General features: G+C 40.4%; 22 non-coding genes across 22 annotated transcripts; all 22 read right to left on the reverse strand.

The window, feature by feature from the left end:
- Nucleotides 1-1,043: 1,043 nt before the first annotated feature.
- On the reverse strand, nt 1,044-1,116 carry trnav-aac. The gene has a single exon. It is a non-coding gene; the product is annotated as a tRNA-Val (tRNA).
- Nucleotides 1,117-2,014: 898 nt separating this feature from the next.
- trnav-cac lies at nt 2,015-2,088 on the reverse strand. The gene has a single exon. It is a non-coding gene; the product is annotated as a tRNA-Val (tRNA).
- A 129-nt stretch (nt 2,089-2,217) lies between these two features.
- On the reverse strand, nt 2,218-2,290 carry trnav-aac. The gene has a single exon. It is a non-coding gene; the product is annotated as a tRNA-Val (tRNA).
- Nucleotides 2,291-7,912: 5,622 nt separating this feature from the next.
- trnav-aac lies at nt 7,913-7,985 on the reverse strand. Its single transcript has one exon. It is a non-coding gene; the product is annotated as a tRNA-Val (tRNA).
- Nucleotides 7,986-10,593: 2,608 nt separating this feature from the next.
- Nucleotides 10,594-10,666, reverse strand: trnav-aac. The gene has a single exon. It is a non-coding gene; the product is annotated as a tRNA-Val (tRNA).
- A 3,913-nt stretch (nt 10,667-14,579) lies between these two features.
- Nucleotides 14,580-14,652, reverse strand: trnav-cac. The gene has a single exon. It is a non-coding gene; the product is annotated as a tRNA-Val (tRNA).
- Nucleotides 14,653-14,781: 129 nt separating this feature from the next.
- Nucleotides 14,782-14,854, reverse strand: trnav-cac. Its single transcript has one exon. It is a non-coding gene; the product is annotated as a tRNA-Val (tRNA).
- Nucleotides 14,855-16,087: 1,233 nt separating this feature from the next.
- trnav-cac lies at nt 16,088-16,160 on the reverse strand. The gene has a single exon. It is a non-coding gene; the product is annotated as a tRNA-Val (tRNA).
- A 129-nt stretch (nt 16,161-16,289) lies between these two features.
- Nucleotides 16,290-16,362, reverse strand: trnav-aac. The gene has a single exon. It is a non-coding gene; the product is annotated as a tRNA-Val (tRNA).
- Nucleotides 16,363-17,485: 1,123 nt separating this feature from the next.
- On the reverse strand, nt 17,486-17,558 carry trnav-cac. Its single transcript has one exon. It is a non-coding gene; the product is annotated as a tRNA-Val (tRNA).
- A 129-nt stretch (nt 17,559-17,687) lies between these two features.
- trnav-aac lies at nt 17,688-17,760 on the reverse strand. The gene has a single exon. It is a non-coding gene; the product is annotated as a tRNA-Val (tRNA).
- A 129-nt stretch (nt 17,761-17,889) lies between these two features.
- trnav-cac lies at nt 17,890-17,962 on the reverse strand. Its single transcript has one exon. It is a non-coding gene; the product is annotated as a tRNA-Val (tRNA).
- Nucleotides 17,963-19,195: 1,233 nt separating this feature from the next.
- On the reverse strand, nt 19,196-19,268 carry trnav-cac. Its single transcript has one exon. It is a non-coding gene; the product is annotated as a tRNA-Val (tRNA).
- A 129-nt stretch (nt 19,269-19,397) lies between these two features.
- On the reverse strand, nt 19,398-19,470 carry trnav-aac. Its single transcript has one exon. It is a non-coding gene; the product is annotated as a tRNA-Val (tRNA).
- Nucleotides 19,471-20,593: 1,123 nt separating this feature from the next.
- Nucleotides 20,594-20,666, reverse strand: trnav-cac. Its single transcript has one exon. It is a non-coding gene; the product is annotated as a tRNA-Val (tRNA).
- Nucleotides 20,667-20,795: 129 nt separating this feature from the next.
- On the reverse strand, nt 20,796-20,868 carry trnav-aac. The gene has a single exon. It is a non-coding gene; the product is annotated as a tRNA-Val (tRNA).
- A 1,309-nt stretch (nt 20,869-22,177) lies between these two features.
- On the reverse strand, nt 22,178-22,250 carry trnav-cac. The gene has a single exon. It is a non-coding gene; the product is annotated as a tRNA-Val (tRNA).
- A 129-nt stretch (nt 22,251-22,379) lies between these two features.
- Nucleotides 22,380-22,452, reverse strand: trnav-aac. The gene has a single exon. It is a non-coding gene; the product is annotated as a tRNA-Val (tRNA).
- A 1,494-nt stretch (nt 22,453-23,946) lies between these two features.
- Nucleotides 23,947-24,019, reverse strand: trnav-uac. Its single transcript has one exon. It is a non-coding gene; the product is annotated as a tRNA-Val (tRNA).
- A 129-nt stretch (nt 24,020-24,148) lies between these two features.
- trnav-aac lies at nt 24,149-24,221 on the reverse strand. The gene has a single exon. It is a non-coding gene; the product is annotated as a tRNA-Val (tRNA).
- Nucleotides 24,222-25,655: 1,434 nt separating this feature from the next.
- trnav-cac lies at nt 25,656-25,728 on the reverse strand. The gene has a single exon. It is a non-coding gene; the product is annotated as a tRNA-Val (tRNA).
- Nucleotides 25,729-26,961: 1,233 nt separating this feature from the next.
- trnav-cac lies at nt 26,962-27,034 on the reverse strand. Its single transcript has one exon. It is a non-coding gene; the product is annotated as a tRNA-Val (tRNA).
- Nucleotides 27,035-27,111: the final 77 nt, after the last annotated feature.

Here is a 27,111-nt window from a genome sequence, read left to right on the forward strand (position 1 = left end):
CACAGGTGGACTCCAATCAAGTTGAAGAAACATCTCAAGGATGATCAATGGAAACAGGATGGACCTGAGCTCAATTTCCAGCCTCATAGCAAAGGGTCTGAAAATGTATGTAAATAAGGTATTTTTAAAATATTTTTTTCATTAATAAAAACGATGTGCTATCGCTTTGTCATTATGTGGTATTGTGTGTAGATAGATTTTATTTTATTTCATCCATTTTAGTATAAGGCTGTAACGTAACAAAATGTGGAAAAAAGTAAGGGGTCTGAAAACTTTCCGAATGCACTGTACCTATGCAGTGCTAGCTTCTTTTCCTTTGCTAGCCAGCCAACTAAATCTATCACACAATCACATCAAGCAGCTGAAATGACAGAAAACGATCTACATTTTTGTTTGTTTTACCTTGGATTATATTGCCATTTCTTTGGATATATCCATTACAATGACCCTGATAAATGAATTTGCCTGGCTCAGAGAAGCTGTCAGTCTGGTCACATTCATACAGATCGCATGGTGGAGGTCCCCAAAAAAACGGCAACATTGATCCACAGGTCGGAGAGGTAGACAGCAAGGTTTAGACAAACCTCCACTGTTTCAAACCAAATGCTAGCCTCTGGGCATTGGGAAATATTGAATATTGCAAAATGTTTCCGCCAGGTTTCGAACCGGGGACCTTTCGCGTGTGAGGCGAACGTGATAACCACTACACTACGGAAACCAATTGATTGGAAAACTAAGGGTGTGACTGACTTTCGCGTGTGAGGCGAATGTGATAACTAATTCACTACTGAAACTAAAGTCTGAATAGCAAATACTGAGAAGTGCGAAGGACCAATTTGTTAAAATGTGTTTCCGACGGGCTCTAACCGGGGACCTTTCGTGTGTTAGGCGAACATGATAACCACTACACTACGGAAACCAAATGATTGGAAAACTAAGGTTGTGACTGACTTTGTGAGGCGAACGTGATAACCAATACACTACTGAAACTAAAGTCTGAATAGCAAATACTAAGAAGTGCGAAGGACCAATTTGTTAAAATGTGTTTCCGCCCGGTCTCGAACCGGGGACCTCTCGCGTGTTAGGCGAACGTGATAACCACTACACTACGGAAACCCAATGAATGGAGTACTAAGGGTGTGGCTGACTTTGGCTGGGTGGGACATTTATCGCTCTCAGAACCTAATGAAATCAGAAATTACTTAGTCAATTAATTAAACAATAAGGCTTGAGAAGCCGGGAATTATTGTGTGCAGCGGCTCTTGGAAGAGGCTTGGTGGTTCAAAACTTCTTCCATTTAAGAGTGATGGAAGCCACTGTGTTCTTGGGTACCTTCAATGCTGCAGAAATGACCAATCATTTGAATTTAACACAGGTGGACTCCAATCAAGTTGAAGAAACATCTCAAGGATGATCAATGGAAACAGGATGGACCTGAGCTCAATTTCCAGCCTCATAGCAAAGGGTCTGAAAATGTATGTAAATAAGGTATTTTTAAAATATTTTTTTCATTAATAAAAACTATATGTTATCGCTTTGTCATTATGTGGTTTTGTGTGTAGATAGATTTTATTTTATTTCATCCATTTTAGAATAAGGCTGTAACGTAACAAAATGTGGAAAAAAGTAAGGGGTCTGAAAACTTTCCGAATGCACTGTACCTATGCAGGCTAGCTTCTTTTCCTTTGCTAGCCAGCCAACTAAATCTATCACACAATCACATCAAGCAGCTGAAATGACAGAAAACGATCTACATTTTTGTTTGTTTTACCTTGGATTATATTGCCATTTCTTTGGATATATCCATTACAATGACCCTGATAAATGAATTTGCCTGGCTCAGAGAAGCTGTCAGTCTGGTCACATTCATACAGATCGCATGGTGGAGGTCCCCAAAAAAACGGCAACATTGATCCACAGGTCGGAGAGGTAGACAGCAAGGTTTAGACAAACCTCAACTGTTTCAAACCAAATGCTAGCCTCTGGGCATTGGGAAATATTGAATATTACAAAATGTTTCCGGCCCGGTTTCGAACCGGGGACCTTTCGCGTGTGAGGCGAACGTGATAACCACTACACTACGGAAACCAAATTATTGGAAAACTAAGGGTGTGACTGACTTTCGCGTGTGAGGCGAACGTGATAACCAATACACTACTGAAACTAAAGTCTGAATAGCAAATACTGAGAAGTGCGAAGGACCAATTTGTTAAAATGTGTTTCCGCCCGGTCTCGAACCGGGGACCTTTCGCGTGTTAGGCGAACGTGATAACCACTACACTACGGAAACCCAATGAGTAGAATACTAAGGGTGTGGCTGACTTTGGCTGGGTGGGACATTTATCGCTCTCAGAACCTAATGAAATCAGAAATTACTTAGTCAATTAATTAAACAATAAGGCTTGAGAAGCCGGGAATTATTGTGTGCAGCGGCTCTTGGAAGAGGCTTGGTGGTTCAAAACTTCTTCCATTTAAGAGTGATGGAAGCCACTGTGTTCTTGGGTACCTTCAATGCTGCAGAAATGACCAATCATTTGAATTTACCACAGGTGGACTCCAATCAAGTTGAAGAAACATCTCAAGGATGATCAATGGAAACAGGATGGACCTGAGCTCAATTTCCAGCCTCATAGCAAAGGGTCTGAAAACGTACGTAAATAAGGTATTTTTAAAATATTTAATGGGTATTATGGCTCTTTCTGTGGTACTCAATTTGGGATATTATGTGAGGTAGACATGAGAAGCCGGGAATTATCGTGTGCAGCCGGAACTTGGAAGAGGCTTGGTGGTTCCAAACTTCTTCTATTTAAGAGTGATGGAAGCCACTGTGTTCTTGGGTACCTTCAATTCTGCAGAAATGACCAATCATTTGAATTTACCACAGGTGGACTCCAATCAAGTTGAAGAAACATCTCAAGGATGATCAATGGAAACAGGATGGACCTGAGCTCAATTTCCAGCCTCATAGCAAAGGGTCTGAAAATGTATGTAAATAAGGTATTTTTAAAATATTTTTTTCATTAATAAAAACGATGTGCTATTGCTTTGTCATTATGTGGTATTGTGTGTAGATAGATTTTATTTTATTTCATCCATTTTAGTATAAGGCTGTAACGTAACAAAATGTGGAAAAAAGTAAGGGGTCTGAAAACTTTCCGAATGCACTGTACCTATGCAGTGCTAGCTTCTTTTCCTTTGCTAGCCAGCCAACTAAATCTATCACACAATCACATCAAGCAGCTGAAATGACAGAAAACGATCTACATTTTTGTTTGTTTTACCTTGGATTATATTGCCATTTCTTTGGATATATCCATTACAATGACCCTGATAAATGAATTTGCCTGGCTCAGAGAAGCTGTCAGTCTGGTCACATTCATACAGATCGCATGGTGGAGGTCCCCAAAAAAACGGCAACATTGATCCACAGGTCGGAGAGGTAGACAGCAAGGTTTAGACAAACCTCCACTGTTTCAAACCAAATGCTAGCCTCTGGGCATTGGGAAATATTGAATATTACAAAATGTTTCCGCCAGGTTTCGATCCGGGGACCTTTCACATGTGAGGCGAACGTGATAACCACTACACTACGGAAACCGAATGATTGGAAAACTAAGGGTGTGACTGACTTTCGCGTGTGAGGCGAATGTGATAACTAATTCACTACTGAAACTAATGTCTGAATAGCAAATACTGAGAAGTGCAAAAGACCAATTTGTTAAAATGTGTTTCCGACGGGCTCTAACCGGGGACCTTTCGTGTGTTAGGCGAACGTGATAACCACTACACTACAGAAACCCAATGACTGGAGTACTAAGGGTGTGGCTGACTTGGGCTGGGTGGGACATTTATCGCTCTCAGAACCTAATGAAATCAGAAATTACTTAGTCAATTAATTAAACAATAAGGCTTGAGAAGCCGGGAATTATTGTGTGCAGCGGCTCTTGGAAGAGGCTTGGTGGTTCAAAACTTCTTCCATTTAAGAGTGATGGAAGCCACTGTGTTCTTGGGTACCTTCAATGCTGCAGAAATGACCAATCATTTGAATTTACCACAGGTGGACTCCAATCAAGTTGAAGAAACATGTCAAGGTTGATCAATGGAAACAGGATGGACCTGAGCTCAATTTCCAGCCTCATAGCAAAGGGTCTGAAAACGTACGTAAATAAGGTATTTTTAAAATATTTAATGGGTATTATGGCTCTTTCTGTGGTACTCAATTTGGGATATTATGTGAGGTAGACATGAGAAGCCGGGAATTATCGTGTGCAGCCGGAACTTGGAAGAGGCTTGGTGGTTCCAAACTTCTTCTATTTAAGAGTGATGGAAGCCACTGTGTTCTTGGGTACCTTCAATGCTGCAGAAATGACCAATCATTTGAATTTACCACAGGTGGACTCCAATCAAGTTGAAGAAACATCTCAAGGATGATCAATGGAAACAGGATGGACCTGAGCTCAATTTCCAGTCTCATAGCAAAGGGTCTGAAAATGTATGTAAATAAGGTATTTTTAAAATATTTTTTTCATTAATAAAAACGATATGTTATCGCTTTGTCATTATGTGGTATTGTGTGTAGATAGATTTTATTTTAATTCATCAATTTTAGTATAAGGCTGTAATGTAACAAAATGTGGAAAAAAGTAAGGGGTCTGAAAACTTTCCGAATGCACTGTACCTATGCAGGCTAGCTTCTTTTCCTTTGCTTGCCAGCCATCTAAATCTATCACACAATCACTTCAAGCAGCTGAAATGACAGAAAACGATCTACATTTTTGTTTGTTTTACCTTGGATTATATTGCCATTTCTTTGGATATATCCATTACAATGACCCTGATAAATGAATTTGCCTGGCTCAGAGAAGCTGTCAGTCTGGTCACATTCATACAGATCGCATGGTGGAGGTCCCCAAAAAAACGGCAACATTGATCCACAGGTCGGAGAGGTAGACAGCAAGGTTTAGACAAACCTCCACTGTTTCAAACCAAATGCTAGCCTCTGGGAATTGGGAAATATTGAATATTACAAAATGTTTCCGCCAGGTTTCGATCCGGGGACCTTTCACATGTGAGGCGAACGTGATAACCACTACACTACGGAAACCGAATGATTGGAAAACTAAGGGTGTGACTGACTTTCGCGTGTGAGGCGAATGTGATAACTAATTCACTACTGAAACTAATGTCTGAATAGCAAATACTGAGAAGTGCAAAAGACCAATTTGTTAAAATGTGTTTCCGACGGGCTCTAACCGGGGACCTTTCGTGTGTTAGGCGAACGTGATAACCACTACACTACAGAAACCCAATGACTGGAGTACTAAGGGTGTGGCTGACTTGGGCTGGGTGGGACATTTATCGCTCTCAGAACCTAATGAAATCAGAAATTACTTAGTCAATTAATTAAACAATAAGGCTTGAGAAGCCGGGAATTATTGTGTGCAGCGGCTCTTGGAAGAGGCTTGGTGGTTCAAAACTTCTTCCATTTAAGAGTGATGGAAGCCACTGTGTTCTTGGGTACCTTCAATGCTGCAGAAATGACCAATCATTTGAATTTACCACAGGTGGACTCCAATCAAGTTGAAGAAACATGTCAAGGTTGATCAATGGAAACAGGATGGACCTGAGCTCAATTTCCAGCCTCATAGCAAAGGGTCTGAAAACGTACGTAAATAAGGTATTTTTAAAATATTTAATGGGTATTATGGCTCTTTCTGTGGTACTCAATTTGGGATATTATGTGAGGTAGACATGAGAAGCCGGGAATTATCGTGTGCAGCCGGAACTTGGAAGAGGCTTGGTGGTTCCAAACTTCTTCTATTTAAGAGTGATGGAAGCCACTGTGTTCTTGGGTACCTTCAATGCTGCAGAAATGACCAATCATTTGAATTTACCACAGGTGGACTCCAATCAAGTTGAAGAAACATCTCAAGGATGATCAATGGAAACAGGATGGACCTGAGCTCAATTTCCAGTCTCATAGCAAAGGGTCTGAAAATGTATGTAAATAAGGTATTTTTAAAATATTTTTTTCATTAATAAAAACGATATGTTATCGCTTTGTCATTATGTGGTATTGTGTGTAGATAGATTTTATTTTAATTCATCAATTTTAGTATAAGGCTGTAATGTAACAAAATGTGGAAAAAAGTAAGGGGTCTGAAAACTTTCCGAATGCACTGTACCTATGCAGGCTAGCTTCTTTTCCTTTGCTTGCCAGCCATCTAAATCTATCACACAATCACTTCAAGCAGCTGAAATGACAGAAAACGATCTACATTTTTGTTTGTTTTACCTTGGATTATATTGCCATTTCTTTGGATATATCCATTACAATGACCCTGATAAATGAATTTGCCTGGCTCAGAGAAGCTGTCAGTCTGGTCACATTCATACAGATCGCATGGTGGAGGTCCCCAAAAAAACGGCAACATTGATCCACAGGTCGGAGACGTAGACAGCAAGGTTTAGACAAACCTCCACTGTTTCAAACCAAATGCTAGCCTCTGGGCATTGGGAAATATTGAATATTACAAAATGTTTCCGCCAGGTTTTGAACCGGGGACCTTTCGCGTGTGAGGCGAACGTGATAACCACTACACTACGGAAACCGAATGACTGGAAAACTGAGGGTGTGACTGACTTTCGCGTGTGAGGCGAATGTGATAACTAATTCACTACTGAAACTAAAGTCTGAATAGCAAATACTGAGAAGTGCGAAGGACCAATTTGTTAAAATGTGTTTCCGACGGGCTCTAACCGGGGACCTTTCATGTGTTAGGCGAACGTGATAACCACTACACTACAGAAACCCAATGAGTGGAGTACTAAGGGTGTGGCTGACTTGGGCTGGGTGGGACATTTATCGCTCTCAGAACCTAATGAAATCAGAAATTACTTAGTCAATTAATTAAACAATAAGGCTTGAGAATCCGGGAATTATTGTGTGCAGCGGCTCTTGGAAGAGGCTTGGTGGTTCAAAACTTCTTCCATTTAAGAGTGATGGAAGCCACTGTGTTCTTGGGTACCTTCAATGCTGCAGAAATGACCAATCATTTGAATTTACCACAGGTGGACTCCAATCAAGTTGAAGAAACATCTCAAGGATGATCAATGGAAACAGGATGGACCTGAGCTCAATTTCCAGCCTCATAGCAAAGGGTCTGAAAATGTATGTAAATAAGGTATTTTTAAAATATTTTTTTCATTAATAAAAACTATATGTTATCGCTTTGTCATTATGTGGTATTGTGTGTAGATAGATTTTATTTTATTTCATCCATTTTAGTATAAGGCTGTAACGAAACAAAATGTGGAAAAAAGTAAGGGGTCTGAAAACTTTCCCAATGCACTGTACCTATGCAGGCTAGCTTCTTTTCCTTTGCTAGCCAGCCAACTAAATCTATCACACAATCACATCAAGCAGCTGAAATGACAGAAAACGATCTACATTTTTGTTTGTTTTACCTTGGATTATATTGCCATTTCTTTGGATATATCCATTACAATGACCCTGATAAATGAATTTGCCTGGCTCAGAGAAGCTGTCAGTCTGGTCACAGTCATACAGATCGCATGGTGGAGGTCCCCAAAAAAACGGCAACATTGATCCACAGGTCGGAGAGGTAGACAGCAAGGTTTAGACAAACCTCAACTGTTTCAAACCAAATGCTAGCCTCTGGGCATTGGGAAATATTGAATATTACAAAATGTTTCTGCCCGGTTTCGAACCGGGGACCTTTCGCGTGTGAGGTAAACGTGATAACCACTACACTACGGAAACCAAATTATTGGAAAACTAAGGGTGTGACTGACTTTCGCGTGTGAGGCGAACGTGATAACTAATACACTACTGAAACTAAAGTCTGAATAGCAAATACTGAGAAGTGCGAAGGACCAATTTGTTAAAATGTGTTTCCGCCCGGTCTCGAACCGGGGACCTTTCGCGTGTTAGGCGAACATGATAACCACTACACTACAGAAACCCAATGAGTGGAGTACTAAGGGTGTGGCTGACTTGGGCTGGGTGGGACATTTATCGCTCTCAGAACCTAATGAAATCAGAAATTACTTAGTCAATTAATTAAACAATAAGGCTTGAGAAGCCGGGAATTATTGTGTGCAGCGGCTCTTGGAAGAGGCTTGGTGGTTCAAAACTTCTTCTATTTAAGAGTGATGGAAGCCACTGTGTTCTTGGGTACCTTCAATGCTGCAGAAATGACCAATCATTTGAATTTACCACAGGTGGACTCCAATCAAGTTGAAGAAACATCTCAAGGATGATCAATGGAAACAGGATGGACCTGAGCTCAATTTCCAGCCTCATAGCAAAGGGTCTGAAAACGTACGTAAATAAGGTATTTTTAAAATATTTAATGGGTATTATGGCTCTTTCTGTGGTACTCAATTTGGGATATTATGTGAGGTAGACATGAGAAGCCGGGAATTATCGTGTGCAGCCGGAACTTGGAAGAGGCTTGGTGGTTCCAAACTTCTTCTATTTAAGAGTGATGGAAGCCACTGTGTTCTTGGGTACCTTCAATGCTGCAGAAATGACCAATCATTTGAATTTACCACAGGTGGACTCCAATCAAGTTGAAGAAACATCTCAAGGATGATCAATGGAAACAGGATGGACCTGAGCTCAATTTCCAGCCTCATAGCAAAGGGTCTGAAAATGTATGTAAATAAGGTATTTTTAAAATATTTTTTTCATTAATAAAAACGATGTGCTATCGCTTTGTCATTATGTGGTATCGTGTGTAGATAGATTTTATTTTATTTCATCCATTTTAGTATAAGGCTGTAACGTAACAAAATGTGGAAAAAAGTAAGGGGTCTGAAAACTTTCCGAATGCACTGTACCTATGCAGTGCTAGCTTCTTTTCCTTTGCTAGCCAGCCAACTAAATCTATCACACAATCACATCAAGCAGCTGAAATGACAGAAAACGATCTACATTTTTGTTTGTTTTACCTTGGATTATATTGCCATTTCTTTGGATATATCCATTACAATGACCCTGATAAATGAATTTGCCTGGCTCAGAGAAGCTGTCAGTCTGGTCACATTCATACAGATCGCATGGTGGAGGTCCCCAAAAAAACGGCAACATTGATCCACAGGTCGGAGAGGTAGACAGCAAGGTTTAGACAAACCTCCACTGTTTCAAACCAAATGCTAGCCTCTGGGCATTGGGAAATATTGAATATTACAAAATGTTTCCGCCAGGTTTCGAACCGGGGACCTTTCGCGTGTGAGGCGAACGTGATAACCACTACACTACGGAAACCGAATGATTGGAAAACTAAGGGTGTGACTGACTTTCGCGTGTGAGGCGAATGTGATAACTAATTCACTACTGAAACTAAAGTCTGAATAGCAAATACTGAGAAGTGCGAAGGACCAATTTGTTAAAATGTGTTTCCGACGGGCTCTAACCGGGGACCTTTCATGTGTTAGGCGAACGTGATAACCACTACACTACAGAAACCCAATGAGTGGAGTACTAAGGGTGTGGCTGACTTGGGCTGGGTGGGACATTTATCGCTCTCAGAACCTAATGAAATCAGAAATTACTTAGTCAATTAATTAAACAATAAGGCTTGAGAATCCGGGAATTATTGTGTGCAGCGGCTCTTGGAAGAGGCTTGGTGGTTCAAAACTTCTTCCATTTAAGAGTGATGGAAGCCACTGTGTTCTTGGGTACCTTCAATGCTGCAGAAATGACCAATCATTTGAATTTACCACAGGTGGACTCCAATCAAGTTGAAGAAACATCTCAAGGATGATCAATGGAAACAGGATGGACCTGAGCTCAATTTCCAGCCTCATAGCAAAGGGTCTGAAAATGTATGTAAATAAGGTATTTTTAAAATATTTTTTTCATTAATAAAAACTATATGTTATCGCTTTGTCATTATGTGGTATTGTGTGTAGATAGATTTTATTTTATTTCATCCATTTTAGTATAAGGCTGTAACGAAACAAAATGTGGAAAAAAGTAAGGGGTCTGAAAACTTTCCCAATGCACTGTACCTATGCAGGCTAGCTTCTTTTCCTTTGCTAGCCAGCCAACTAAATCTATCACACAATCACATCAAGCAGCTGAAATGACAGAAAACGATCTACATTTTTGTTTGTTTTACCTTGGATTATATTGCCATTTCTTTGGATATATCCATTACAATGACCCTGATAAATGAATTTGCCTGGCTCAGAGAAGCTGTCAGTCTGGTCACAGTCATACAGATCGCATGGTGGAGGTCCCCAAAAAAACGGCAACATTGATCCACAGGTCGGAGAGGTAGACAGCAAGGTTTAGACAAACCTCAACTGTTTCAAACCAAATGCTAGCCTCTGGGCATTGGGAAATATTGAATATTACAAAATGTTTCTGCCCGGTTTCGAACCGGGGACCTTTCGCGTGTGAGGTAAACGTGATAACCACTACACTACGGAAACCAAATTATTGGAAAACTAAGGGTGTGACTGACTTTCGCGTGTGAGGCGAACGTGATAACTAATACACTACTGAAACTAAAGTCTGAATAGCAAATACTGAGAAGTGCGAAGGACCAATTTGTTAAAATGTGTTTCCGCCCGGTCTCGAACCGGGGACCTTTCGCGTGTTAGGCGAACGTGATAACCACTACACTACAGAAACCCAATGACTGGAAAACTAAGGGTGTGGCTGACTTGGGCTGGGTGGGACATTTATCGCTCTCAGAACCTAATGAAATCAGAAATTACTTAGTCAATTAATTAAACAATAAGGCTTGAGAAGCCGGGAATTATTGTGTGCAGCGGCTCTTGGACGAGGCTTGGTGGTTCAAAACTTCTTCCATTTAAGAGTGATGGAAGCCACTGTGTTCTTGGGTACCTTCAATGCTGCAGAAATGACCAATCATTTGAATTTACCACAGGTGGACTCCAATCAAGTTGAAGAAACATCTCAAGGATGATCAATGGAAACAGGATGGACCTGAGCTCAATTTCCAGCCTCATAGCAAAGGGTCTGAAAACGTACGTAAATAAGGTATTTTTAAAATATTTAATGGGTATTATGGCTCTTTCTGTGGTACTCAATTTGGGATATTATGTGAGGTAGACATGAGAAGCCGGGAATTATCGTGTGCAGCCGGAACTTGGAAGAGGCTTGGTGGTTCCAAACTTCTTCTATTTAAGAGTGATGGAAGCCACTGTGTTCTTGGGTACCTTCAATGCTGCAGAAATGACCAATCATTTGAATTTACCACAGGTGGACTCCAATCAAGTTGAAGAAACATCTCAAGGATGATCAATGGAAACAGGATGGACCTGAGCTCAATTTCCAGCCTCATAGCAAAGGGTCTGAAAATGTATGTAAATAAGGTATTTTTAAAATATTTTTTTCATTAATAAAAACTATATGTTATCGCTTTGTCATTATGTGGTATTGTGTGTAGATAGATTTTATTTTATTTCATCCATTTTAGTATAAGGCTGTAACGAAACAAAATGTGGAAAAAAGTAAGGGGTCTGAAAACTTTCCCAATGCACTGTACCTATGCAGGCTAGCTTATTTTCCTTTGCTAGCCAGCCAACTAAATCTATCACACAATCACATCAAGCAGCTGAAATGACAGAAAACGATCTACATTTTTGTTTGTTTTACCTTGGATTATATTGCCATTTCTTTGGATATATCCATTACAATGACCCTGATAAATGAATTTGCCTGGCTCAGAGAAGCTGTCAGTCTGGTCACAGTCATACAGATCGCATGGTGGAGGTCCCCAAAAAAACGGCAACATTGATCCACAGGTCGGAGAGGTAGACAGCAAGGTTTAGACAAACCTCAACTGTTTCAAACCAAATGCTAGCCTCTGGGCATTGGGAAATATTGAATATTACAAAATGTCTCCACCCGGTTTCGAACCGGGGACCTTACGCGTGTGAGGCGAACGTGATAACCACTACACTACAGAAGCCGAATGATTGGAAAACTAAGGGTGTGACTGACTTTCGCGTGTGAGGCGAATGTGATAACTAATTCACTACTGAAACTAAAGTCTGAATAGCAAATACTGAGAAGTGCGAAGGACCACTTTGTTAAAATGTGTTTCCGACCGGTCTCGAACCGGGGACCTTTCGGGTGTTAGGCGAACGTGATAACCACTACACTACAGAAACCCAATGAGTGGAATAGTAAGGGTGTGGCTGACTTTGGCTGGGTGGGACATTTATCGCTCTCAGAACCTAATGAAATCAGAAATTACTTAGTCAATGAATTAAACAATAAGGCTTGAGAAGCCGGGAATTATTGTGTGCAGCGGCTCTTGGAAGAGGCTTGGTGGTTCAAAACTTCTTCCATTTAAGAGTGATGGAAGCCACTGTGTTCTTGGGTACCTTCAATGCTGCAGAAATGACCAATCATTTGAATTTACCACAGGTGGACTCCAATCAAGTTGAAGAAACATCTCAAGGATGATCAATGGAAACAGGATGGACCTGAGCTCAATTTCCAGCCTCATAGCAAAGGGTCTGAAAATGTATGTAAATAAGGTATTTTTAAAATATTTTTTTCATTAATAAAAACTATATGTTATCGCTTTGTCATTATGTGGTATTGTGTGTAGATAGATTTTATTTTATTTCATCCATTTTAGTATAAGGCTGTAACGTAACAAAATGTGGAAAAAAGTAAGGGGTCTGAAAACTTTCCGAATGCACTGTACCTATGCAGGCTAGCTTCTTTTCCTTTGCTAGCCAGCCAACTAAATCTATCACACAATCACATCAAGCAGCTGAAATGACAGAAAACGATCTACATTTTATTTTGTTTTACCTTGGATTATATTGCCATTTCTTTGGATATATCCATTACAATGACCCTGATAAATGAATTTGCCTGGCTCAGAGAAGCTGTCAGTCTGGTCACATTCATACAGATCGCATGGAGGAGGTCCCCAAAAAAACGGCAACATTGATCCACAGGTCGGAGAGGTAGACAGCAAGGTTTAGACAAACCTCAACTGTTTCAAACCAAATGCTAGCCTCTGGGCATTGGGAAATATTGAATATTACAAAATGTTTCCGCCCAGTTTCGAACCGGGGACCTTTCGCGTGTGAGGCGAACGTGATAACCACTACACTACGGAAGCCGAACGATTACAAAAATAAGGGTGTGACTGACTTTCGCGTGTGAGGCGAACGTGATAACCAATACACTACTGAAACTAAAGTCTGAATAGGAAATACTGAGAAGTGCGAAGGACCAATTTGTTAAAATGTTTTCCACCCAGTCTCAAACCGAGGACCTTTCGCGTGTTAGGCGAACGTGATAACCACTACACTACGGAAACCCAATGAGTGGAATACTAAGGGTGTGGCTGACTTTGGCTGGGTGGGATATTTATCGCTCTCAGAACCTAATGAAATCAGAAATTACTTAGCCAATTAATTAAACAATAAGGCTTGAGAAGCCGGGAATTATTGTGTGCAGCGGCTCTTGGAAGAGGCTTGGTGGTTCAAAACTTCTTCCATTTAAGAGTGATGGAAGCCACTGTGTTCTTGGTTACCTTCAATGCTGCAGAAATGACCAATCATTTGAATTTACCACAGGTGGACTCCAATCAAGTTGAAGAAACATCTCAAGGATGATCAATGGAATCAGGATGGACCTGAGCTCAATTTCCAGCCTCATAGCAAAGGGTCTGAAAACGTACGTAAATAAGGTATTTTTAAAATATTTAATGGGTATTATGGCTCTTTCTGTGGTACTCAATTTGGGATATTATGTGAGGTAGACATGAGAAGCCGGGAATTATCGTGTGCAGCCGGAACTTGGAAGAGGCTTGGTGGTTCCAAACTTCTTCTATTTAAGAGTGATGGAAGCCACTGTGTTCTTGGGTACCTTCAATGCTGCAGAAATGACCAATCATTTGAATTTACCACAGGTGGACTCCAATCAAGTTGAAGAAACATCTCAAGGATGATCAATGGAAACAGGATGGACCTGAGCTCAATTTCCAGCCTCATAGCAAAGGGTCTGAAAATGTATGTAAATAAGGTATTTTTAAAATATTTTTTTCATTAATAAAAACGATATGTTATCGCTTTGTCATTATGTGGTATTGTGTGTAGATAGATTTTATTTTATTTCATCCATTTTAGTATAAGGCTGTAACGTAACAAAATGTGGAAAAATGTAAGGGGTCTGAAAACTTTCCGAATGCACTGTACCTATGCTGGCTAGCTTCTTTTCCTTTGCTAGCCAGCCAACTAAATCTATCACACAATCACATCAAGCAGCTGAAATGACAGAAAACAATCTACATTTTTGTTTGTTTTACCTTGGATTATATTGCCATTTCTTTGGATATATCCATTACAATGACTCTGATAAATGAATTTGCCTGGCTCAGAGAAGCTGTCAGTCTGGTCACATTCATACAGATCTCATGGTGGAGGTCCCCAAAAAAACGGCAACATTGATCCACAGGTCGGAGAGGTAGACAGCAAGGTTTAGACAAACCTCAACTGTTTCAAACCAAATGCTAGCCTCTGGGCATTGGGAAATATTGAATATTACAAAATGTTTCCGCCCGGTTTCAAACCGGGGACCTTTCGCGTGTGAGGCGAACGTGATAACCACTACACTACGGAAACCGAATGATTGGAAAACTAAGGGTGTCACTGACTTTCGCGTGTGAGGCGAACGTGATAACCAATACACTACTGAAACTAAAGTCTGAATAGCAAATACTGAGAAGTTCGAAGGACCAATTTGTTAAAATGTGTTTCCGCCCGGTCTCGAACCGGGGACCTTTCGCGTGTGAGGCGAACGTGATAACCACTTCACTACGGAAACCCAATGAGTGGAGTACTAAGGGTGTGGCTGACTTTGGCTGGGTGGGACATTTATCGCTCTCAGAACCTAATGAAATCAGAAATTACTTAGTCAATTAATTAAACAATAAGGCTTGAGAAGCCGGGAATTATTGTGTGCAGCGGCTCTTGGAAGAGGCTTGGTGGTTCAAAACTTCTTCCATTTAAGAGTGATGGAAGCCACTGTGTTCTTGGGTACCTTCAATGCTGCAGAAATGACCAATCATTTGAATTTACCACAGGTGGACTCCAATCAAGTTGAAGAAACATCTCAAGGATGATCAATGGAAACAGGATGGACCTGAGCTCAATTTCCAGCCTCATAGCAAAGGGTCTGAAAACTTACGTAAATAAGGTATTTTTAAAATATTTAATGGGTATTATGGCTCTTTCTGTGGAACTCAATTTGGGATATTATGTGAGGTAGACATGAGAAGCCGGGAATTATCGTGTGCAGCCGGAACTTGGAAGAGGCTTGGTGGTTCCAAACTTCTTCCATTTAAGAGTGATGGAAGCCACTGTGTTCTTGGGTACCTTCAATGCTGCAGAAATGACCAATCATTTGAATTTACCACAGGTGGACTCCAATCAAGTTGAAGAAACATCTCAAGGATGATCAATGGAAACAGGATGGACCTGAGCTCAATTTCCAACCTCATAGCAAATGGTCTGAAAATGTATGTAAATAAGGTATTTTTAAAATATTTTTTTCATTAATAAAAACGATATGTTATCGCTTTGTCATTATGTGGTATTGTGTGTAGATAGATTTTATTTTATTTCATCCATTTTAGTATAAGGCTGTAACGTAACAAAATGTGGAAAAAAGTAAGGGGTCTGAAAACTTTCCCAATGCACTGTACCTATGCAGGCTAGCTTCTTTTACTTTGCTAGCCAGCCAACTAAATCTATCACACAATCACATCAAGCAACTGAAATGACAGAAAACAATCTACATTTTTGTTTGTTTTACCTTGGATTATATTGCCATTTCTTTGGATATATCCATTACAATGACCCTGATAAATGAATTTGCCTGGCTCAGAGAAGCTGTCAGTCTGGTCACATTCATACAGATCGCATGGTGGAGGTCCCCAAAAAAACGGCAACATTGATCCACAGGTCGGAGAGGTAGACAGCAAGGTTTAGACAAACCTCAACTGTTTCAAACCCAATGCTAGCCTCTGGGCATTGGGAGATATTGAATATTACAAAATGTTTCCGCCCGGTTTCGAACCAGAGACCTTTCGCTTGTGAGGCGAACGTGATAACCACTACACTACGGAAACCGAAAGATTGGAAGACTTAGGGTGTGACTGACTTTCGCGTGTGTGGCGAACGTGATAACCAATACACTACTGAAACTAAAGTCTGAATAGCAAATACTGAGAAGTGCGAAGGACCAATTTGTTAAAATGTGTTTCCGCCCGGTCTCGAACCGGGGACCTTTCGCGTGTTAGGCGAACGTGATAACCATTACACTACGGAAACCGAAAGATTGGAAGACTAAGGGTGTGACTGACTTTCGCGTGAGAGGCGAACATGATAACCACTACACTACGGAAACCAAATGAGTGGAATAGTAAGGGTGTGGCTGACTTTGGCTGGGTGGGACATTTATCGCTCTCAGAACCTAATGAAATCAGAAATTACTTAGTCAATTAATTAAACAATAAGGCTTGAGAAGCCGGGAATTATTGTGTGCAGCGGCTCTTGGAAGAGGCTTGGTAGTTCAAAACTTCTTCCATTTAAGAGTGATGGAAGCCACTGTGTTCTTGGGTACCTTCAATGCTGCAGAAATGACCAATCATTTGAATTTACCACAGGTGGACTCCAATCAAGTTGAAGAAACATCTCAAGGATGATCAATGGAAACAGGGTGGACCTGAGCTCAATTTCCAGCCTCATAGCAAAGGGTCTGAAAATGTATGTAAATAAGGTATTTTTAAAATATTTTTTTCATTAATAAAAACTATATGTTATCGCTTTGTCATTATGTGGTATTGTGTGTAGATAGATTTTATTTTATTTCATCCATTTTATTATAAGGCTGTAACATAACAAAATGTGAAAATGTATGTAAATAAGGTATTTTAAAAATATTTTTTTCATTAATAAAAACTATATGTTATCGCTTTGTCATTATGTGGTATTGTGTGTAGATAGATTTTATTTTATTTAATCCATTTTAGTATAAGTCTGTAACGTAACAAAATGTGGAAAAAAGTAAGGGGTCTGAAAACTTTCCGAATGCACTGTACCTATGCAGGCTAGCTTCTTTTCCTTTGCTAGCCAGCCAACTAAATCTATCACACAATCACATCAAGCAACTGAAATGACAGAAAACAATCTACATTTTTGTTTGTTTTACCTTGGATTATATTGCCATTTCTTTGGATATATCCATTACAATGACCCTGATAAATGAATTTGCCTGGCTCAGAGAAGCTGTCAGTCTGGTCACATTCATACAGATCGCATGGTAGAGGTCCCCAAAAAAACGGCAACATTGATCCACTGGTCGGAGAGGTAGACAGCAAGGTTTAGACAAACCTCAACTGTTTCAAACCCAATGCTAGCCTCTGGGCATTGGGAAATATTGAATATTACAAGATGTTTCCGCCCGGTTTCGAACCAGAGACCTTTCGCGTGTGAGGCGAACGTGATAACCACTACACTACGGAAACCAAAAGATTGGAAGACTGAGGGTGTGACTGACTTTGGCGTGTGTGGCGAACGTGATAACCAATACACTACTGAAACTAAAGTCTGAATAGCAAATACTGAGAAGTGCGAAGGACCAATTTGTTAAAATGTGTTTCCGCCCGGTCTCGAACCGGGGACCTTTCGCGTGTTAGGCGAACGTGATAACCTCTACACTACGGAAACCCAATGAGTGGAAAACTAAGGGTGTGACTGACTTTCGCGTGTGAGGCGAACGTGATAACCAATACACTACTGAAACTAAAGTCTGAATAGCAAATACTGAGAAGTTCGAAGGACCAATTTGTTAAAATGTGTTTCCGCCCGGTCTCGAACCGGGGACCTTTCGCGTGTGAGGCGAACGTGATAACCACTTCACTACGGAAACCCAATGAGTGGAGTACTAAGGGTGTGGCTGACTTTGGCTGGGTGGGACATTTATCGCTCTCAGAACCTAATGAAATCAGAAATTACTTAGTCAATTAATTAAACAATAAGGCTTGAGAAGCCGGGAATTATTGTGTGCAGCGGCTCTTGGAAGAGGCTTGGTGGTTCAAAACTTCTTCCATTTAAGAGTGATGGAAGCCACTGTGTTCTTGGGTACCTTCAATGCTGCAGAAATGACCAATCATTTGAATTTACCACAGGTGGACTCCAATCAAGTTGAAGAAACATCTCAAGGATGATCAATGGAAACAGGATGGACCTGAGCTCAATTTCCAGCCTCATAGCAAAGGGTCTGAAAACTTACGTAAATAAGGTATTTTTAAAATATTTAATGGGTATTATGGCTCTTTCTGTGGAACTCAATTTGGGATATTATGTGAGGTAGACATGAGAAGCCGGGAATTATCGTGTGCAGCCGGAACTTGGAAGAGGCTTGGTGGTTCCAAACTTCTTCCATTTAAGAGTGATGGAAGCCACTGTGTTCTTGGGTACCTTCAATGCTGCAGAAATGACCAATCATTTGAATTTACCACAGGTGGACTCCAATCAAGTTGAAGAAACATCTCAAGGATGATCAATGGAAACAGGATGGACCTGAGCTCAATTTCCAACCTCATAGCAAATGGTCTGAAAATGTATGTAAATAAGGTATTTTTAAAATATTTTTTTCATTAATAAAAACGATATGTTATCGCTTTGTCATTATGTGGTATTGTGTGTAGATAGATTTTATTTTATTTCATCCATTTTAGTATAAGGCTGTAACGTAACAAAATGTGGAAAAAAGTAAGGGGTCTGAAAACTTTCCCAATGCACTGTACCTATGCAGGCTAGCTTCTTTTACTTTGCTAGCCAGCCAACTAAATCTATCACACAATCACATCAAGCAACTGAAATGACAGAAAACAATCTACATTTTTGTTTGTTTTACCTTGGATTATATTGCCATTTCTTTGGATATATCCATTACAATGACCCTGATAAATGAATTTGCCTGGCTCAGAGAAGCTGTCAGTCTGGTCACATTCATACAGATCGCATGGTGGAGGTCCCCAAAAAAACGGCAACATTGATCCACAGGTCGGAGAGGTAGACAGCAAGGTTTAGACAAACCTCAACTGTTTCAAACCCAATGCTAGCCTCTGGGCATTGGGAGATATTGAATATTACAAAATGTTTCCGCCCGGTTTCGAACCAGAGACCTTTCGCTTGTGAGGCGAACGTGATAACCACTACACTACGGAAACCGAAAGATTGGAAGACTTAGGGTGTGACTGACTTTCGCGTGTGTGGCGAACGTGATAACCAATACACTACTGAAACTAAAGTCTGAATAGCAAATACTGAGAAGTGCGAAGGACCAATTTGTTAAAATGTGTTTCCGCCCGGTCTCGAACCGGGGACCTTTCGCGTGTTAGGCGAACGTGATAACCATTACACTACGGAAACCGAAAGATTGGAAGACTAAGGGTGTGACTGACTTTCGCGTGAGAGGCGAACATGATAACCACTACACTACGGAAACCAAATGAGTGGAATAGTAAGGGTGTGGCTGACTTTGGCTGGGTGGGACATTTATCGCTCTCAGAACCTAATGAAATCAGAAATTACTTAGTCAATTAATTAAACAATAAGGCTTGAGAAGCCGGGAATTATTGTGTGCAGCGGCTCTTGGAAGAGGCTTGGTAGTTCAAAACTTCTTCCATTTAAGAGTGATGGAAGCCACTGTGTTCTTGGGTACCTTCAATGCTGCAGAAATGACCAATCATTTGAATTTACCACAGGTGGACTCCAATCAAGTTGAAGAAACATCTCAAGGATGATCAATGGAAACAGGGTGGACCTGAGCTCAATTTCCAGCCTCATAGCAAAGGGTCTGAAAATGTATGTAAATAAGGTATTTTTAAAATATTTTTTTCATTAATAAAAACTATATGTTATCGCTTTGTCATTATGTGGTATTGTGTGTAGATAGATTTTATTTTATTTCATCCATTTTATTATAAGGCTGTAACATAACAAAATGTGAAAATGTATGTAAATAAGGTATTTTAAAAATATTTTTTTCATTAATAAAAACTATATGTTATCGCTTTGTCATTATGTGGTATTGTGTGTAGATAGATTTTATTTTATTTAATCCATTTTAGTATAAGTCTGTAACGTAACAAAATGTGGAAAAAAGTAAGGGGTCTGAAAACTTTCCGAATGCACTGTACCTATGCAGGCTAGCTTCTTTTCCTTTGCTAGCCAGCCAACTAAATCTATCACACAATCACATCAAGCAACTGAAATGACAGAAAACAATCTACATTTTTGTTTGTTTTACCTTGGATTATATTGCCATTTCTTTGGATATATCCATTACAATGACCCTGATAAATGAATTTGCCTGGCTCAGAGAAGCTGTCAGTCTGGTCACATTCATACAGATCGCATGGTAGAGGTCCCCAAAAAAACGGCAACATTGATCCACTGGTCGGAGAGGTAGACAGCAAGGTTTAGACAAACCTCAACTGTTTCAAACCCAATGCTAGCCTCTGGGCATTGGGAAATATTGAATATTACAAGATGTTTCCGCCCGGTTTCGAACCAGAGACCTTTCGCGTGTGAGGCGAACGTGATAACCACTACACTACGGAAACCAAAAGATTGGAAGACTGAGGGTGTGACTGACTTTGGCGTGTGTGGCGAACGTGATAACCAATACACTACTGAAACTAAAGTCTGAATAGCAAATACTGAGAAGTGCGAAGGACCAATTTGTTAAAATGTGTTTCCGCCCGGTCTCGAACCGGGGACCTTTCGCGTGTTAGGCGAACGTGATAACCTCTACACTACGGAAACCCAATGAGTGGAAAACTAAGGGTGTGACTGACTTTCGCGTGTGAGGCGAACGTGATAACCACTACACTACGGAAACCCAATGAGTGGAATACTAAGGGTGTGGCTGACTTTGGCTGGGTGGGACATTTATCGCTCTCAGAACCTAATGAAATCAGAAATTACTTAGTCAATTAATTAAACAATAAGGCTTGAGAAGCCGGGAATTATTGTGTGCAGCGGCTCTTGGAAGAGGCTTGGTGGTTCAAAACTTCTTCCATTTAAGAGTGATGGAAGCCACTGTGTTCTTGGGTACCTTCAATGCTGCAGAAATGACCAATCATTTGAATTTACCACAGGTGGACTCCAATCAAGTTGAAGAAACATGTCAAGGTTGATCAATGGAAACAGGATGGACCTGAGCTCAATTTCCAGCCTCATAGCAAAGGGTCTGAAAACGTACGTAAATAAGGTATTTTTAAAATATTTAATGGGTATTATGGCTCTTTCTGTGGTACTCAATTTGGGATATTATGTGAGGTAGACATGAGAAGCCGGGAATTATCGTGTGCAGCCGGAACTTGGAAGAGGCTTGGTGGTTCCAAACTTATTCTATTTAAGAGTGATGGAAGCCACTGTGTTCTTGGGTACCTTCAATGCTGCAGAAATGACCAATCATTTGAATTTACCACAGGTGGACTCCAATCAAGTTGAAGAAACATCTCAAGGATGATCAATGGAAACAGGATGGACCTGAGCTCAATTTCCAGTCTCATAGCAAAGGGTCTGAAAATGTATGTAAATAAGGTATTTTTAAAATATTTTTTTCATTAATAAAAACTATATGTTATCGCTTTGTCATTATGTGGTATTGTGTGTAGATAGATTTTATTTTATTTCATCCATTTTAGTATAAGGCTGTAACGTAACAAAATGTGGAAAAAAGTAAGGGGTCTGAAAACTTTCCGAATGCACTGTACCTATGCAGGCTAGCTTCTTTTCCTTTGCTAGCCAGCCAACAAAATCTATCACACAATCACATCAAGCAGCTGAAATGACAGAAAACAATCTACATTTTTGTTTGTTTTACCTTGGATTATATTGCCATTTCTTTGGATATATCCATTACAATGACCCTGATAAATGAATTTGCCTGGCTCAGAGAAGCTGTCAGTCTGGTCACATTCATACAGATCGCATGGTGGAGGTCCCCAAAAAAACGGCAACATTGATCCACTGGTCGGAGAGGTAGACAGCAAGGTTTAGACAAACCTCAACTGTTTCAAACCCAATGCTAGCCTCTGGGCATTGGGAAATATTGAATATTACAAAATGTTTCCGCCCGGTTTCGAACCAGAGACCTTTCGCGTGTGAGGCGAACGTGATAACCACTACACTACGGAAACCAAAAGATTGGAAGACTGAGGGTGTGACTGACTTTGGCGTGTGTGGCGAACGTGATAACCAATACACTACTGAAACTAAAGTCTGAATAGCAAATACTGAGAAGTGCGAAGGACCAATTTGTTAAAATGTGTTTCCGCCCGGTCTCGAACCGGGGACCTTTCGCGTGTTAGGCGAACGTGATAACCTCTACACTACGGAAACCCAATGAGTGGAAAACTAAGGGTGTGACTGACTTTCGCGTGTGAGGCGAACGTGATAACCACTACACTACGGAAACCCAATGAGTGGAATACTAAGGGTGTGGCTGACTTTGGCTGGGTGGGACATTTATCGCTCTCAGAACCTAATGAAATCAGAAATTACTTAGTCAATTAATTAAACAATAAGGCTTGAGAAGCCGGGAATTATTGTGTGCAGCGGCTCTTGGAAGAGGCTTGGTGGTTCAAAACTTCTTCCATTTAAGAGTGATGGAAGCCACTGTGTTCTTGGGTACCTTCAATGCTGCAGAAATGACCAATCATTTGAATTTACCACAGGTGGACTCCAATCAAGTTGAAGAAACATGTCAAGGTTGATCAATGGAAACAGGATGGACCTGAGCTCAATTTCCAGCCTCATAGCAAAGGGTCTGAAAACGTACGTAAATAAGGTATTTTTAAAATATTTAATGGGTATTATGGCTCTTTCTGTGGTACTCAATTTGGGATATTATGTGAGGTAGACATGAGAAGCCGGGAATTATCGTGTGCAGCCGGAACTTGGAAGAGGCTTGGTGGTTCCAAACTTATTCTATTTAAGAGTGATGGAAGCCACTGTGTTCTTGGGTACCTTCAATGCTGCAGAAATGACCAATCATTTGAATTTACCACAGGTGGACTCCAATCAAGTTGAAGAAACATCTCAAGGATGATCAATGGAAACAGGATGGACCTGAGCTCAATTTCCAGTCTCATAGCAAAGGGTCTGAAAATGTATGTAAATAAGGTATTTTTAAAATATTTTTTTCATTAATAAAAACTATATGTTATCGCTTTGTCATTATGTGGTATTGTGTGTAGATAGATTTTATTTTATTTCATCCATTTTAGTATAAGGCTGTAACGTAACAAAATGTGGAAAAAAGTAAGGGGTCTGAAAACTTTCCGAATGCACTGTACCTATGCAGGCTAGCTTCTTTTCCTTTGCTAGCCAGCCAACTAAATCTATCACACAATCACATCAAGCAGCTGAAATGACAGAAAACGATCTACATTTTTGTTTGTTTTACCTTGGATTATATGGCCATTTCTTTGGATATATCCATTACAATGACCCTGATAAATGAATTTGCCTGGCTCAGAGAAGCTGTCAGTCTGGTCACATTCATAAAGATCGCATGGTGGAGGTCCCCAAAAAAACGGCAACATTGATCCACAGGTCGGAGAGGTAGACAGCAAGGTTTAGACAAACCTCAACTGTTTCAAACCAAATGCTAACCTCTGGGCATTGGGAAATATTGAATATTACAAAATGTTTCCACCCGGTTTCGAACCGGGGACCTTTCACGTGTGAGGCGAACATGATAACCACTACACTACGGAAACCGAATGATTGGAAAACTAAGGATGTGACTGACTTTCGCGTGTGAGGCGAACGTGATAACCAATACACTACTGAAACTAAAGTCTGAATAGCAAATACTAATTTGTTAAAATGTGTTTCCGCCCGGTCTCGAACCGGGGACCTTTCGCGTGTAAGGCGAACGTGATAACCACTACACTACGGAAACTGAATGATTGGAAAACTAAGGGTGTGACTGACTTTCGCATGTGAGGCGAACGTGATAACCAATACACTACTGAAACTAAAGTCTGAACAGCAAATACTGAGAAGTGCGAAGGACCAATTTGTTAAAATGTGTTTCCGCCCAGTCTCGAACCGGGGACCTTCCGCATGTTAGGCGAACGTGATAACCACTACACTACGGAAACCCAATGAGTGGAATACTAAGGGTGTGGCTGACTTTGGCTGGGTGGGACATTGATCGCTCTCAGAACCTATTGAAATCAGAAATTACTTAGTCAATTAATTAAACAATAAGGCTTGAGAAGCCGGGAATTATTGTGTGCAGCGGCTCTTGGAAGAGGCTTGGTGGTTCAAAACTTCTTCCATTTAAGAGTGATGGAAGCCACTGTGTTCTTGGGTACCTTCAATGCTGCAGAAATGACCAATCATTTGAATTTACCACAGGTGGACTCCAATCAAGTTGAAGAAACATCTCAAGGATGATCAATGGAAACAGGATGGACCTGAGCTCAATTTCCAGCCTCATAGCAAAGGGTCTGAAAACGTATGTAAATAAGGTATTTTTAAAATATTTAATGGGTATTATGGCTCTTTCTGTGGAACTCAATTTGGGATATTATGTGAGGTAGACATGAGAAGCCGGGAATTATCGTGTGCAGCCGGAACTTGGAAGAGGCTTGGTGCTTCCAAACTTCTTCTATTAAGAGTGATGGAAGCCACTGTGTTCTTGGGTACCTTCAATGCTGCAGAAATGACCAATCATTTGAATTTACCACAGGTGGACTCCAATCAAGTTGAAGAAACATCTCAAGGATGATCAATGGAAACAGGATGGACCTGAGCTCAATTTCCAGTCTCATAGCAAAGGGTCTGAAAATGTATGTAAATAAGGTATTTTTAAAATATTTTTTTCATTAATAAAAACTATATGCTATCGCTTTGTCATTATGTGGTATTGTGTGTAGATAGATTTTATTTTATTTCATCCATTTTAGTATAAGGCTGTAACGTAACAAAATGTGGAAAAAAGTAAGGGGTCTGAAAACTTTCCGAATGCACTGTACCTATGCAGGCTAGCTTCTTTTCCTTTGCTAGCCAGCCAACTAAATCTATCACACAATCACATCAAGCAGCTGAAATGACAGAAAACTATCTACATTTTTGTTTGTTTTACCTTGGATTATATTGCCATTTCTTTGGATATATCCATTACAATGACCCTGATAAATGAATTTGCCTGGCTCAGAGAAGCTGTCAGTCTGGTCACATTCATACAGATCGCATGGTGGAGGTCCCCAAAAAAACGGCAACATTGATCCACTGGTCGGAGAGGTAGACAGCAAGGTTTAGACAAACCTCAACTGTTTCAAACCAAATGCTAGCCTCTGGGCATTGGGAAATATTGAATATTACAAAATGTTTCCACCCGGTTTCGAACCGGGGACCTTTCGCGTGTGAGGGAAACGTGATAACCACTACACTACGGAAACCGAATGATTGGAAAACTAAGGGTGTGACTGACTTTCGCGTGTGAGGCGAACGTGATAACCAATACACTACTGAAACTAAAGTCTGAATAGCAAATACTGAGAAGTGCGAAGGACCAATCTGTTAAGATGTGTTTCCGCCCGGTCTCGAACCGGGGACCTTTCGCGTGTGAGGCGAACGTGATAACCACTACACTACGGAAACCGAATGATTGGAAAACTAAGGGTGTAACTGACTTTTGCTGGGTGGGACATTTATCGCTCTCAGAACCTAATGAAATCAGAAATTACTTAGTCAATTAATTAAACAATAAGGCTTGAGAAGCCGGGAATTATTGTGTGCAGCGGCTCTTGGAAGAGGCTTGGTGGTTCAAAACTTCTTCCATTTAAGAGTGATGGAAGCCACTGTGTTCTTGGGTACCTTCAATGCTGCAGAAATGACCAATCATTTGAATTTACCACAGGTGGACTCCAATCAAGTTGAAGAAACATCTCAAGGATGATCAATGGAAACAGGATGGACCTGAGCTCAATTTCCAGCCTCATAGCAAAGGGTCTGAAAACTTACGTAAATAAGGTATTTTTAAAATATTTAATGGGTATTATGGCTCTTTCTGTGGAACTCAATTTGGGATATTATGTGAGGTAGACATGAGAAGCCGGGAATTATCGTGTGCAGCCGGAACTTGGAAGAGGCTTGGTGGTTCCAAACTTCTTCTATTTAAGAGTGATGGAAGCCACTGTGTTCTTGGGTACCTTCAATGCTGCAGAAATGACCAATCATTTGAATTTACCACAGGTGGACTCCAATCAAGTTGAAGAAACATCTCAAGGATGATCAATGGAAACAGGATGGACCTGAGCTCAATTTCCAGTCTCATAGCAAAGGGTCTGAAAATGTATGTAAATAAGGTATTTTTAAAATATTTTTTTCATTAATAAAAACTATATGCTATCACTTTGTCATTATGTGGTATTGTGTGTAGATAGATTTTATTTTATTTCATCCATTTTAGTATAAGGCTGTAACGTAACAAAATGTGGAAAAAAGTAAGGGGTCTGAAAACTTTCCGAATGCACTGTACCTATGCAGGCTAGCTTCTTTTCCTTTGCTAGCCAGCCAACTAAATCTATCACACAATCACATCAAGCAGCTGAAATGACAGAACACGATCTACATTTTTGTTTGTTTTACCTTGGATTATATTGCCATTTCTTTGGATATATCCATTACAATGACCCTGATAAATGAATTTGCCTGGCTCAGAGAAGCTGTCAGTCTGGTCACATTCATACAGATCGCATGGTGGAGGTCCCCAAAAAAACGGCAACATTGATCCACTGGTCGGAGAGGTAGACAGCAAGGTTTAGACAAACCTCAACTGTTTCAAACCAAATGCTAGCCTCTGGGCATTGGGAAATATTGAATATTACAAAATGTTTCCACCCGGTTTCGAACCGGGGACCTTTCGCATGTGAGGCGAATGTGATAACCACTACACTACGGAAACCGAATGATTGGAAAACTAAGGGTGTGACTGACTTTCGCGTGTGAGGCGAACGTGATAACCAATACACTACTGAAACT

This window comes from Oncorhynchus mykiss, unplaced genomic scaffold (genome assembly GCF_013265735.2).
Source record: "Oncorhynchus mykiss isolate Arlee unplaced genomic scaffold, USDA_OmykA_1.1 un_scaffold_464, whole genome shotgun sequence".
Taxonomy (NCBI): domain Eukaryota; kingdom Metazoa; phylum Chordata; class Actinopteri; order Salmoniformes; family Salmonidae; genus Oncorhynchus; species Oncorhynchus mykiss.